This window comes from Saccostrea echinata, unplaced genomic scaffold (assembly GCF_033153115.1).
Source record: "Saccostrea echinata isolate AGI-Se365-2 ecotype Australia unplaced genomic scaffold, CSIRO_AGI_Sech_v1 ptg000046l, whole genome shotgun sequence".
Lineage (NCBI taxonomy): Eukaryota > Metazoa > Mollusca > Bivalvia > Ostreida > Ostreidae > Saccostrea > Saccostrea echinata.
In genome coordinates, this window is record NW_026889795.1 from 7,649,487 (window position 1) to 7,663,811 (window position 14,325).

At 31.7% G+C, this 14,325-nt stretch overlaps 1 long non-coding RNA gene across 1 annotated transcript; it reads left to right on the forward strand.

The window, feature by feature from the left end:
* The first annotated feature begins 3,836 nt into the window (after positions 1 to 3,836).
* Positions 3,837 to 4,937, forward strand: LOC133202245 (uncharacterized). The gene is made up of 3 exons (XR_009723232.1): positions 3,837 to 3,962; positions 4,550 to 4,646; positions 4,870 to 4,937. It is a non-coding gene; the product is annotated as an uncharacterized LOC133202245 (long non-coding RNA).
* The last annotated feature ends 9,388 nt before the right edge of the window (positions 4,938 to 14,325 follow it).

Here is a 14,325-nt window from a genome sequence, read left to right on the forward strand (position 1 = left end):
AGTATAAGCAAGTTAATTTCTCCATGGCAACTGCATAAGATAAACAGTATTTTTTTTCATTATATGTTAAAAAAAAATGCTTAAATTGATCAGGATCTGTTTCATATGAATCAGGACTTGTTCAAGCTTGACAATGACAACAAGCAATTTTTCTTAGGGTCTCTTTTATTATTTAATTTCAACTTCTTTCTGAAATTATGATTATCTTCTAATATTTCTTTTCAAAATGAAACACTTAATAGGTTTATAAATAAATGAAACATTAAAAAAAAAATCAATAAATACAGGCCCGTAAGAAGCAATTTCAGTTTGGGGGAGGGGGGACAGCCATGCATTTTCTTTGGGGGGCACTAACAACCAAAAATTCCTTGACAAGCTTAAAAAAAAAAGGTCATCAGGCGTTTTTATTGAGGGGGCACAAGCATATAGTAGCTATGTTTTCTTTAGTATTCTATATTTCGGCAAAATTATTGGGAGCACCCCCCCCCCCCCCCCCGTTCCTACGGCCATGAAATAAAGTTTTACATGATTGTTAAGTAATAAAGACAATGCAATAAATTCTGCAAAGTAATTCAAATAGTTGAGGTATAATTCTTACTTATGTGTAGACTGATTTACTAGTACTTTCATGATTATAAATATATTCTCCCATAAAATTAGAATAAATTCATGATAAAGGAAATAATTTACCCTGAACATGTTGAGCATGCAATACATTTTTGAGTCATTTAAGTTGTTAAAGACAAAATTCTCATTTGCCCAATTAAATTTGAGATACATGTACTAATTAAGTGACCTGTAAAGGTACTTGTAGATCTCTAATAAAATCTGAGAAATTAAATCCGCAGTGCTGTAGATCGAAACTCTTTAACGGTGGTGATGTTAACTGAGTCTACTGTTATAGAAAAAATATTGCAAGAATTATACAGTATATCTTTTGTTACTCAATCATGGAATGTGTAATACATATAACTATTAACTGATATGCTCATCTCTGATATAACCTGTTATAATTAATCCTCCATTCATGCCAAAACACTGCATGAAAATTTGGCTTTACAAAACAAGTAAAGATAATGTAAATTTATTATTTACAATGCCTTTAATTGGCTTTTCTGAAAAAAGTCAAAGTTGGAAAAGGTAACCTTTACATTAACTTTACATGCACTTAAATATGATGTAATGTCCCACATTGTCTTGACTTTACAAAAAAGTAAAGTTAATATTTACAAACATTAAACACAGTATTTGGGGTACATTAAATCTGATAATTACAAATATTAAATTTAATTAAATAACATCTTTAATAGCCACAAAAGTTAATTACTGTTTTCCATTCTTTTGAATAAAGCTTGTGCATATGATAAATAAGCTTTTCCTTCAAAATTGAAACTGCAAAAGAAGTCTGGACATCATACTTAATATACAAAGTAACAACAGATTGACTTAAACTTTGTTTATTACTATATTAAACATTTTTATACAAACATATAATCAACAACATCAAATTTCTTGACAGTATCTGTTGTACATAGTCTATCCTGCAAATCCCATACACATAGATAAGTATCCAGGACAGAGTACATTGCAATAAAAATCCATTTCAAACATGTCATTTTGTTTTATAAAGAACCAATTGTTCATCCTTGAATTTAAAGATTTGAATTGACATGAAACTGTGCTCCACTTTTTTGTTACTCGACATGCGTTTCTGTGGAAATCAACAACTGTCCAAACATATTCCTTTTCAGAGTCCAAAACTTTTATTCTGATGCAGGCAGTCTTCTACTGTTTTCCTTAAAAGAAAAAAAATATATATATATTTTCAGTGACATGAATATTTTCATAGGCATCTGTGTTATAAATTCTAATAAACTGTGATATCAGTATTCACAGTATCATGACTAATGAAAATTGAATCGAGATGCAACCATATTAATACATGTAGATAAAAATTTCATACATGACCTTTAACCTCAAAAAGAAAATATTTTGAACCATTAATGTCAGCCTTTATTTTTACCAAAAAGACTATGTTAATCTTATTAAATAAGACAGATACAAACTGATGAACATGTTGCTATTAACTTATTTTATGATATAAATGGACTGGGCCACTAGCCCTTATCTTACCCCTAAGATTAAAATTTAATAACTCTGTAATTTCTTTGTTTATCATTACCTAATTTTTCTTTTGAAAGGATTATTTACAAAATATACTAATGTAGGAGTAAAAATAAGATTTCTCGTGACCTTCTGTAGATAAGATACTTTTGCAGAATTGAGAAAATGTTTGTCTTACTTGCAAGATAATTTGTGAAAAAGAACTGGCATCAGTATCTATGAATAATTACTGAACACATATAATTAACTCCATTTTCCTTCTTAGTCATCAGGTAACAAAAAGACCAATAGTTGCTGCTTATAGAGCTATAGTATGATATTCAAGTTATGGTTTAGGATATATGTACCTTTCTCCCAGTAGCATGTTGCTGCTCATGAATTATTTCCTGATCTTGGAATTGTAAAAGTTGACAGGTCCCTCATTTTGAAGATAACATGCTAAAATGGAATTTATACTTTGATAAACATTTCATACATCCGGATAAATATAGCCAATGTTTTCATAAATACTTTGGAGTTTGAAGCATAACAAAGAATGATTTTAAAAATACACAATGCAATCACAGTCAATACTTATGAATTGCCGAACACCCTTATGTTTGTTTTCTTCACAATTAAAGAATACTTTAGGTCTAAGCAACACTTGCCATCTATAAAATTAAACTCTTGAACTCTTCTCAAGTGTTTCTTCTTCATGAAAGATATGTCAATAAGATGTTAACTCTCACAGTAAGCTGAGTAGCTGGAGCCTGGAAAAAGTAATAACACATTCTTTGAAAACAGAAATGTATAATTATACTGACTCCCGAAAAAGCCAAGCAATTGATAATTTAAATAATTGTTTAAGTAACATTTTTATGATATTATTTATTGATTTTTTTAAAAACTAATATGTACAAGTACCGTCAAAAAACATTGGGATCCCTTGGTCTGGTAAATCATACATTGTTGTCATCCATGACTTTCTTCAAGAACCTGCATAACTGATTTCACTGTACCTGTTTTTGAAAATGGACATGGTTTAGAATACAAAATAATATCTATAAAATATAACCTAACTTGTCCTCTATTAAAAACATTGCCATACCCTGGCTTCTACATTTTTTTTCCTAGCACTAATGTAAACAGCTAAACATTCTGAAATTGTGACCTAGAATTGTTTTCCTTGGTCTTGTTTAATCCATGATCATTTACAGAAGAAAAAAAAAATGGAACATTATCCCCAATTTATCAAGTTACTTATCCAAAAACACATATTTAGCGTAGTTTTTCCTGACTTTCATCAGTTTCAATGTTTCACAATGTATGCTGAAAACAGATGGAAAACGTAAACAAACCTGCAGTGCATGCCAGCCCGGGAGCTCGAACAGTTTTCCAAGCAATAACCTCCTTAAATCTTCTGGTAGATGAAAAGGTATCAATTCAACTGATCACTGGTTGCATATTTTCGTCGAAAATACCGATGAGACCCGCTTAACTTGATTTGAAATGATTGGCTATTCATTGGAATACACAGTGCCATATTTGGGTTACTGTTAAAAGTAGATCGTTCGTTTTGTATTCGAGAAGACTTGGATGAAGAGGATTACACAATACTGAGGTGGAAAACATCCGTATATATGATAAAATATATTTCAGTATTTTAAAGTAAAGGTTGTCAAATGAACGGGACATATTACTGATAATACCTCTTATAAACAAAACTAATAAGCGTAGGACTTATTCAGGGCATTTGCAATGTATGGGAACCAGTCTACGAGGCAACAAAAATTCCGCCAAGAATAAACAAAGAGATTGCGAGATGTTGTTTACGTGTGTCACACGACACTGACTGCAAGGTAATGAAAATGTGCTTATTTTTTGTGTATAACTGTTTTCTGTCTTTCAAGATAATGAACAACAGTCGTTTAACATTTAGACGAAACATCTGGGGGAGAGAGGGAAGAAGAGGGGTCACCTCTCAAGTTGTTGCATCTACTATATAGTGGTGGTATCAGTGTCAGGATATAATAAATTAAAATGGAAAAATCATAATAAAAATTTTGTTATAGATTTAGGAAAGCTAAATAAAGGGGCGACTATTTTTTGTTTGATGGGGGGGGGGGGATTAAAATATATTAACCTCAAAAATGTTTAAAAGATATAATCTCATCTCAACTGAAAAAAATGATTAATAATCTTTCCTTGTCTGATGCCATTATTCCCTTTACCTCACTGAAATGAGAGTTTCTGAGTCAGTTTATTTTTTCCTTTTTGTAGTGGTGATGGGGGGGGGGGGGTGTCAAACTTTGTTCATTTAAGATAAACATGAATAATCTGTCCCTCATTATTAAGGAAATCAAATATTCTGTTCATCACTGACTGGAAAATAATTAATCCGACTTAGCTGTCAAACAATTACCTTTTCATAATTTATCTTTTGTAGAAACAAAGAGTGGAGAGCTAATGCATGGTGCTAAGTATGGAAAGGTCTCTTGTGGTTTGGTTGTGCCAGAGACAAATGTGCATTATTTCCATGTTGGGTAATGTCCTTAAGAATGGAATTTTTTTTCAAATACAAGGGACATGACTTTTTCATACATTATCACTGTCCAGGGATCAAAATATTTTTAAACATTGTTAGATACTCACTACATTATTTCATCTTCAGAAAAGTATTTAACTTATTTTCTCACATTTTTTAAAGAGACCAGTGTGGTGAAGAGATTTTTTTAAATTTTAGTCTTGAATTTTGATATTATACAGGTCAGAAGTCTCGGTACACTTTAGGTGAGTGGCAGTTGGGTAGTTGGATGACCTTCAGATAGTTTGAGATGAAGAAGTTCTTTTAAATGATTGAAAGTGATCATCATAGAATCAACTCCATTATGAAGATAAATTATGAGAGTCAGGTGAGGAATTGACTTCAATGTGTTATAACATTGTGTAAATGAATCTTCATTATTAAGATCTTTTACATTTTATTTTTGAACTTGTTTTTCTATTATTCTAAACTTCCAAAAATGAAATTAAAGTAGTTAAAGCATGCTTCATACATTTAACGTATCTTGGCAAGTTTTCAAGGTTATTGCAGAAGTGCTTTAATTTCAAAAGATAACTAATTAATGCAAACCTGGAAAAGAAATGGATGTTATTCTCTATAATTTCAAAGATTATGTTTGTTATTAGCACTCCTTTTGTTTAACGCCTGAGAGATCTGAGTACCCAGCCTACTGTTGAATTAATTGGTGACCAAGAAAAGATGACAGAGAGGGGAATCAAATATGGATGCCATCATGATCAAGAATATATACATTGACTAGAAAATATCTGAAAATATATAGATGAACATTCAAGCATTTATAATAATGAAAGTTATTCAGCAAGAGAGTTTTTGCACAAGTTTAATTTTCAGTAAAATTGTGTATATTGTGCACTGAGGAACTTAGTATGTAACTCATTATCATTATCCATTTCTTTAGAGGATGTATTCGGAGTATATTTAAATAATCATTATCTTCTAGAAAAGAGCACACAAAACTTTTCTCTCTGTGCAAAGCATGACACATATGCATACACTCCAGCATTTACCACAACCACAGTTACATATTTTCCAGGGCGTTTGAAGTCGAGCACATGCATGAAAATGTGTTACGCTGGACACGTGCAAACACACAAGCATCTACCACAACACCAGTTACATATTTTCCAAGGCGTGTGAAGTTGAGCACATACATGAAAATGTGTGAAGCTGGACACATATGCAAACACACAAGCATCTATCACAACCAATTACATATTTTCCAAGGCGTGTGAAGTCGAGCACATACATGAAAATGTGTGAAGCTGGACACATATGCAAACACACAAGCATCTACCACAACACCAGTTACATATTTTCCAAGGCGTGTGAAGTCGACCACATACATGAAAATGAGTGAAGCTGGACACATATGCAAACATACAACATCTTCCACAACACCAGTTACATATTTTCCAAGGCGTGTGAAGTCGAGCACACACATGAAAATGTGTGAAGCTGGACACATATGCAAACACACAAGCATCTATCACAACCAATTACATATTTTCCAAGGCGTGTGAAGTCGAGGACATACATTAAAATGTGTGAAGCTAGACACATATGCAAACACACAAGCATCTATCACAACCAATTACATATTTTCCAAGGCGTGTGAAGTCGAGCACATACATGAAAATGTGTGAAGCTGGACACATATGCAAACACACAAGCATCTACCACAACACCAGTTACATATTTTCCAAGGCGTGTGAAGTCGAGCACATACATGAAAATGTGTGAAGCTGGACACATATGCAAACATACAACATCTTCCACAACACCAGTTACATATTTTCCAAGGCGTGTGAAGTCGAGCACATACATGAAAATGTGTGAAGCTGGACACATATGCAAACACACAAGCATCTACCACAACCAGTTACATATTCGAAGTCGAGCACATACATGTACATAATCTCCTACCACAGACGCAATACACGTAACATTTAGTCCAAAGTATAAAGTCAAGCTCAAACAGGCTCACTGCGTGAAGTGGACACATGCATTTACTTATGCATCTTGCAAAACTACATCTGAACCTATATTCTAATAGGTGTTTAAGCAATTTTGTTTATTTTGTGAATATGTAAATTGCACCATTATGCTTACAAGATGTCAACATTATTAACCTGTACAGAAATACTCATTAGATAGCCTTTAATTAATAGTTTAAGTTGGAAATACTAGTACTTTGCCTGATTTATGTTGTGTAGTTTCTCGTCAGTGATCTTGAGTAATAACTGAGTATGGCATTTTTAGTTCCATTTAAACTGCAAAGTTTTAACACATGTACATGCACCATAAAGGATAAATAATATTGTATTGTATTTTAACCTTTTTTAATTTTATTCTTTGTCATTTTATTGCCTGTTCAAGTAAAAGATGTAATCTTGTAATGTTTGGAACTGTTTTTGGTAGATATTTATGAAGCAGAAATTATAACAGAAAAGGTTTCAATACATCTACACAAAAAGCAAATAAAAAAGAGTTCTCCATCTATCAGATATCAACAAATCAGATGAGTTAAAGGTTAAGTCATAGGGAATTTTAAAGTTTATTATATCTATATTCTGATATCTGATACCATTTTTACATTTTTGATTGTCCATCTACAGTATACAAAAATAGTATAAATTTTTATATTTTGTAGATGACAATCTCTTATACTAAATACAACTGGAAATTGATATAACGCTTGAAAATTTGTGTATTTTTATTAAGATCGAGTTTAACAAAAACGAGGTGGGAGTAACATAAAAGACACATCAGATACCTATTTATTTTAAAAGTCAAAAACCATTTGTTGAAATCTTAAGTACGAGTGTATTAAACAAAGGCCAGTATTTAAACAAGGATTTAAAAAAGTTTCATATATATATATATATATATATATATATATATATATATATATATATATATATATAATCAACTTTAATGCAGCATTAAAGGTGAAAGGTTAAATTTAATTACCTTTTCTTTTAAGTAAAGGTTACCTTTTCACCTTTACTTTTTGTAAAGTTAATACAAAGATGACCTTGCTTCTTGGAGCACCTTTAATGAGATTTACTTTGCAAGTAAAGTTTTGTAAAGCTATTTTTTCAAGCAGTGAAAGGTACCGTGTAATAGATTGTTTAGAATATCATTGGCGTATAATAATATTATTACTTTCTACTACATGTAATGTGTCGGCTAGTGTGATGTCACAGATTTAACTTGAGGCGCAAATAATGGGTAAGCAAGGAGGCTGATGCAGACCTAATATAATACTTGAATTTTGGCTTAATTTTTATTTCCAGTTATAGGAATATTTTTATCATTAAACAGAAAGTTAGACTGTAAGTATGGGTACAAAAATGCGCATTGTCAAAAATGCTTCTTTTTTTGGCATTTGCAACAAAATGAAATTAATAGATAACATTTATCATCAACTTCCCCCCCCCCCTTTTCAACCAAATTTCTATCCTTAAAAAAAAATGATGTGTAGCCTACAGCCTTTTTGCCTATATGGAATATACACCACAAAATATTTCCACACATCCTGCACCCAAACCCCACTTCTAACTCGATCAAAAATATTAATCTGGTCCCTTTGAATTTTTTAGCAGTTTGTAGCCCTTAATTCCTCTTTATTTTTGAAGATATTTCAAAATTGTGGCTATATTGGGCTTGTCCAAATCAACTTTATCTTTTATGTACAAGAAATCTAAGGGGGATGCTGTCAGATATATAAATTTGTATGTACATATATGCATGTATGTATCCGCTGCCATAGACATCAGAGATGCGGTATCGTGGTTGGAGGGGGGGGGGGGGCTCCACCCCTCCCCCAATTAATCTTTTACTATTAAAATTGTTCAGGAAAGGCTGGTTGGATTAGGCTGTGAAAAAAGTTTGAACCTAGAAACACCTTACTCCCATTTCCAACCCAACCCTACCCCACATATAATAGGAAATTAGAGTTAGTATTTCAGGTAAATTATCGAATATTTAATTTATCTCCGCAAGAACGATACCACCAGCCTAATATTATGCTATTCAGTATATATTTATGAATAAGCAGAGATTACAATTATTTTGTTCAAGTACATGTAATCAATTGTTAGGAACAAGTAAATTGTAAGAACTTGTTTCCGATCCATTTGCTTATGTCAATAAAATATGTTCAAAACAAACAAACGATCTGTTGAAACCACGCTGTTGGTAAACTACAATTCGAATTTCCTCCATGCTAATAAGTATACGTAAGTCTTTATCAATGAATAAATACCAGACGTTAACCGCAAGATATTGGGTGCATAATATATAGTCAATATATCATGAATAAGTATTTTAAAAAAATCATAATTTGTTATTACTTACCAAAATTTTGTCTGACTCCTATTTCTCCGAAGGTCGTAAAGGATACCGAGGATTTCCGAAAATTTTCGGAAGGCATTGCGCACGAAAACCTTGAAGTTGATGAACACGAAACTCTAAAGCTCATTTTCTCGTAAAAAGTTTTATTCTATTTAGCAAATTGTACATACCCAAAATTAGTGGGAGAACAATATCTAAAACTAAATACTAGGAGAAATAAGACATATATAGCAGATCTTATTTAATTTTGCAAGTTTTAGCTGGTCTACATAATGACGATATATAATAATACCAATATATACGTTGCTTGAAATTTAAATTTAAAAATTTCTATAATCATAAAATTTTGGCATATTTTTTGTATTTAAGGGACAAAAATATACTAAACTAAAATTAACTATTGACAATTTGATATTAAAAAGTCATTAATTTTCTGTTCAGAGAGGGTCAAAATGTTAAGGCGACCGGTTTTGGTCCACTTATTCTACGAGGCTACTTAATGCCAATATATAAATATGAGCGGTCTCCTAAATGGCACAACCATATATATATATATATATATATATATATATATATATATATATATATATATATATATATATATATATATATATATATATATATATATATATATATATACATATATACACATTAACTTGGGAAGAACAGCTTCATTATTTAATACGATTTCAACAGATATTGCCCGTACCGTTTTTTGAGTAAAAGACGCCAAATTTGAGGTATTTGACGTTTCACATGTACGAGTAAAGTTATTTTCTATGAAAAAATTGATTTATTTTTATACTATCGTATCAAAATAATTGAAATGGTAGAAATTGTCATATTTTATGCTTAATTTATCTTAATTTTTATTTCTGTTATTTAAAATGTAAAACTTTGGGTAAAAAAGAGGATTTTTCAATTTTCTCTGATAAAGTGAAACCGTTGCCATGGCAACCAACATGTAAAATCACCATTTCTATATCTTCCGATTCCACAAAAATCCAAGAAAATGTTAATTGGATCATTTTCATTACAATGGACTAAAAAAAAATATGTATGTCCCCAACACCATTTCCATGGAAACAGAGACTATATAACGGGTTTTGTATATAAAAATCAGACTTTTTCTACATTTTTAAAGTAAACATTTCTACAATTTTGAGAAGGCATACTCGTCAAACTAAATTTTTTATTAAATTGTTTTTTGGCAGAAAATTGACCACAAAACACTCATTCTATGCTACTAAAAAATCAGTTCATGAAAAGACTCTTGGTATATATGTCCTACTTAAAGCACCTTTACAATATACTATTGATGAAATAGTCAATGGAATTATGTTTCAACACATTTTAGAAATATATGTGTAAAATTTATAAACATGATTGAGGTGTATACAATGTACATGTATTTGTTCATCATGGCTTCTTAGTATGCTGCTGTTCGAAAACTAGTTTAAGTAAACCAATAAAAGCTTTTTGACCTCATGTTGATTCAATCATTCCAAAGGATTTCAACTACATGAGTTAATTTTTAGACATCCTTAGCTAATGTCTTTACCCATCTATGACTGGTGAGGCTAAGTTACATGCTATCATTTGAGTGAAATGTTGAAGGCATTGTATCTAGGTAGCTGCTATCTTAAAAGCAGTAAGTTAACATAAATCTACATATCAATCAATTTAATAGTCTGTTTATTTGTTTGTTTAATATCTCTTCAAGAATTTTTCACTCATATTGATACGCCACTACTTGCCAGTGGAGGGCTACAAATTTAGACCCTTACCCGTACTTATGGCCTTTACGCAGTGAGGGATCTTTTTCGTGCCAGCAAATACTGTGATACGGGACTTCGGTTTATATGGTCTCATCCAAAGGACCGGTCTCCAAGTCCCATAGTGGGATAAAAACCCACAATGCAAGGATCAACTCCTTACTCCGTGATTCTAGGGCAAAAGCTCTAACCACTGCACCATGAGTGTGACTGATCAGTCCCAGATTCTTTATAAATGCAGCTGTACCGGTATGTAAAAAGAAAATAGCATCGGATTCCAAGTTACAAATTCATGTTTTAATGAGTTTATAGTGCAAGTACCTCAGATTTCAGTCAAATTGTAAAATTCTGCAAAGTTGAATATTGGACAAGAATAGGAAAAAAAAACCAAGAAACTTGTTGCCATCGCAACAAGAAGGTCTTCCGTCCCTTCTCCGTCATGAGAGAAGTTGATTACTCACTCATAACACTATCTGTATTACGTTGTGCATTCCTTAAAACTCCTTCATACAATAAATGCTATAAAACGTAAATTGTATGTAAAATATATTGCGTAATTCGAACAGAAAATTATACCAGATATCATTTCAAAGAAACAGTATAATATTTCAGCTGAAAAAGGGTACAAAAAATCCAGATATTCCGGGAATTGAGTCCAGGTCGCCCGCGTGAAAAAAAGATATATCATATCATAACATATAGATATCATATAGATATATCATATATCATAACACTCTAACCATTACGCTAGTGGGACCATTTCTTATAAGAGTCTCTATTATCCCTACTAAAATCATTAGAAAATATTGAGAGACAAAAAATTTTTAAAAATTCGACTTTTTAATTCGCTTCCGGTAGTGACCGGAACTATTGACGACGCACAAAAAGGCAGTTCCGCAAATCTAGAAGTCATGTTCTATGCTCTCCAATAACTCTCCAGTTCATATCTTTAGCCGTTCTTTAGATCTGCCGCGGAAAAAATTCCATTTAAAAATCAGGTAATTGCCCGTAACATGGAACCGTAATAATTTTTTTCAAAATTCTTTTAAATGTAACAAGGGCTTTTTAAAACGCATTATCCCTAAAAGTTTTACGAAAAACCAATGAATAGTTCTCGAGATATGGCGTGCATAATATTTGAATAAAAAATATTAATAATAATTATAATATTTCTTACCAATTTTCAAAAAAAAATATATATTATGTATAAGTTCAAAGATGGAGAAGCAATGTACTGTAATCATCTCAGACTCTTATTTTTTCTAAATATAAGGAAAACAGCTTGTAGCTAGAATGTTATTCTGCAATTGTTGTTTCCATGGATAACATTTATTGGGTAACCATTCTGCTCCAAATCCTGGGCCACTGGTATTGGCATATCAGGTTCCATACCTTTGCTTGATCCATCCAACTTTCTTGAACATTCAGGAGCTGAAATATAATGGTCTTTACTATAATAGATGGCACAGATCTTCTAAGCAAGAACTGAAGTACTTTTCTGATTCTTTTCCAATTAATGATCCATAATCTGAAAATGTTTGTTCGTTTTCATATAATGAAAAGAATGAAAAAAAAAACCCAGAAGAAATGAATGAATTTCCAACATACTCACTTTATAACTAATAATGGTACTATTATAAAAATTAATGTATACATTTCTATAGATTGAATTAGATGAATTCAATCATATAAGCTTGATGAGTGAATTTTCTAAAATACACCCTAAGATTATTCATAAATAGTTATGCATAATCTGGATGTCTTTTTATTTAAAAAATGAGAAACATGTACTAATAAATGTAGAACTTCATTTACAGAAAGTATTCCCAGGCCCTCTTTAAAACCATTCAATCTAAATTAAATCTATGGACATGCACCCCCCCCCCTAATTTTGCCGATATATAGAACGCTGTAGAAAACATAGCTATTATATGCTTATGCCCCCTCAATAATAACGTCTGATGATCTTTTTTTTGTTTGTCAAGGAATTTTTTAATTATTGGTAGTGTCCATCTAAACTGAAAATGTTTGGGTTTCCTGGTGCCTCCCCCCAAACTGAAATGGCTTCCTACGGGCCTGATCCACATAAACATAAATACAAACAGTACCTTAGAAAAGTTCACCTGTATTATGTCGTAATTCCAACCTGTGCCAGCTGTCTCTATAAGCCCCCATCAAAGGTTACTTCAAACTGCAAAAGAAAAAAAAAATATCAATAAAATTAAATTAAAAAAAAAAACAACTTATATTTACATGTACCAACTAAACATGTATTTATTTTGAGAGAACCAAAATTTACCTCTGTCAGAGTAGGAAAATCAACTGAGCTTAGCAATCAGTAAAAGTTGGTTTACAGTATTGAAAATGTCTTGATACGAAGTTCCAGACTTTATGACTTTTAGTTTAAATCCCCCTCTTTTTAACCTACTTTTAATTCCTCTTCGAGATAATCATATTAAAGTTTATGATAAAATAATTGAAATTCATTCTAAAATCTATCTTGGGAGAAAATCCATGTGCAGCACATTAAATAACACTTTGTATGTTTTGACTAAAAGAGTTAGAACATTTATTTGTTTACTGCATTCAACATTGAATTTGATATTTTTTTAAAAATGGATTTGGGCTCCAGGCCTTTTTTCAGTGAGAACTAATTTTCAGTGAGAAATACACTAGATCTGAATATATGTCAATCAATAATTTAAACTATTTCATAAAAAAATGAAAATGCTTTCCTGATTGTATTAAAAAATGAGAGAGAGGGAGGGAGAGAGATTTTTTAAAAAAGTTGGATAACTTTTCCTGAATTGCGGGATTTCAGTCACATGTACCTAATCCGAGATTCGCTGCACATGTCATACTGCATGTAGTAGAGTGTAACGTTTAAAATTTTCACCCAAGAAAACCGAGGCGCATAATATAGACAGATAAAAGCAGGGATTAACATGTACCCTGATCTGTTCATTCATTAATGTTTATATCCATTTAGGTAGCTGACAACTTTCTGTAATTCGAAGTCATAATACCGATTATGAATTACAAATACTTAAAAATTAACAGTTTAATGATTACCTGTCTGATGCAACTATATCAAACTGTCAAATGCTCCGTGACTTCTCTTCCCTGTTCGGAGTGTATAGAGCATGTAGATGGCAACAGGATGCTCCCACATCTATTCTTCCATTCGTTCATGATGTCATTTAACATGTTTAAGTGAAGTGGCGAAGTGCATGATTTCCAATACATCTGATTCTTTGCTCCTGCTGACTTGAGACTTGCGCAGTTCCGTATTGAAAATAAACTTACTAGTCCTCTTTTATTGGGTCATCAATCGTGCATCACGCTAAACGTCTTTCATATGTCCGATAAATTCTTCTGAGATTCCAGCAATTTAAATTATACGATTTTCTACTGGAAATGTCCTTTGTTTGCACCCATCATCATGTTCATGGTTTGATCGATTGATCGATCGATCGATTGTATGTTGTTTTACGTCCCATTTGAGAA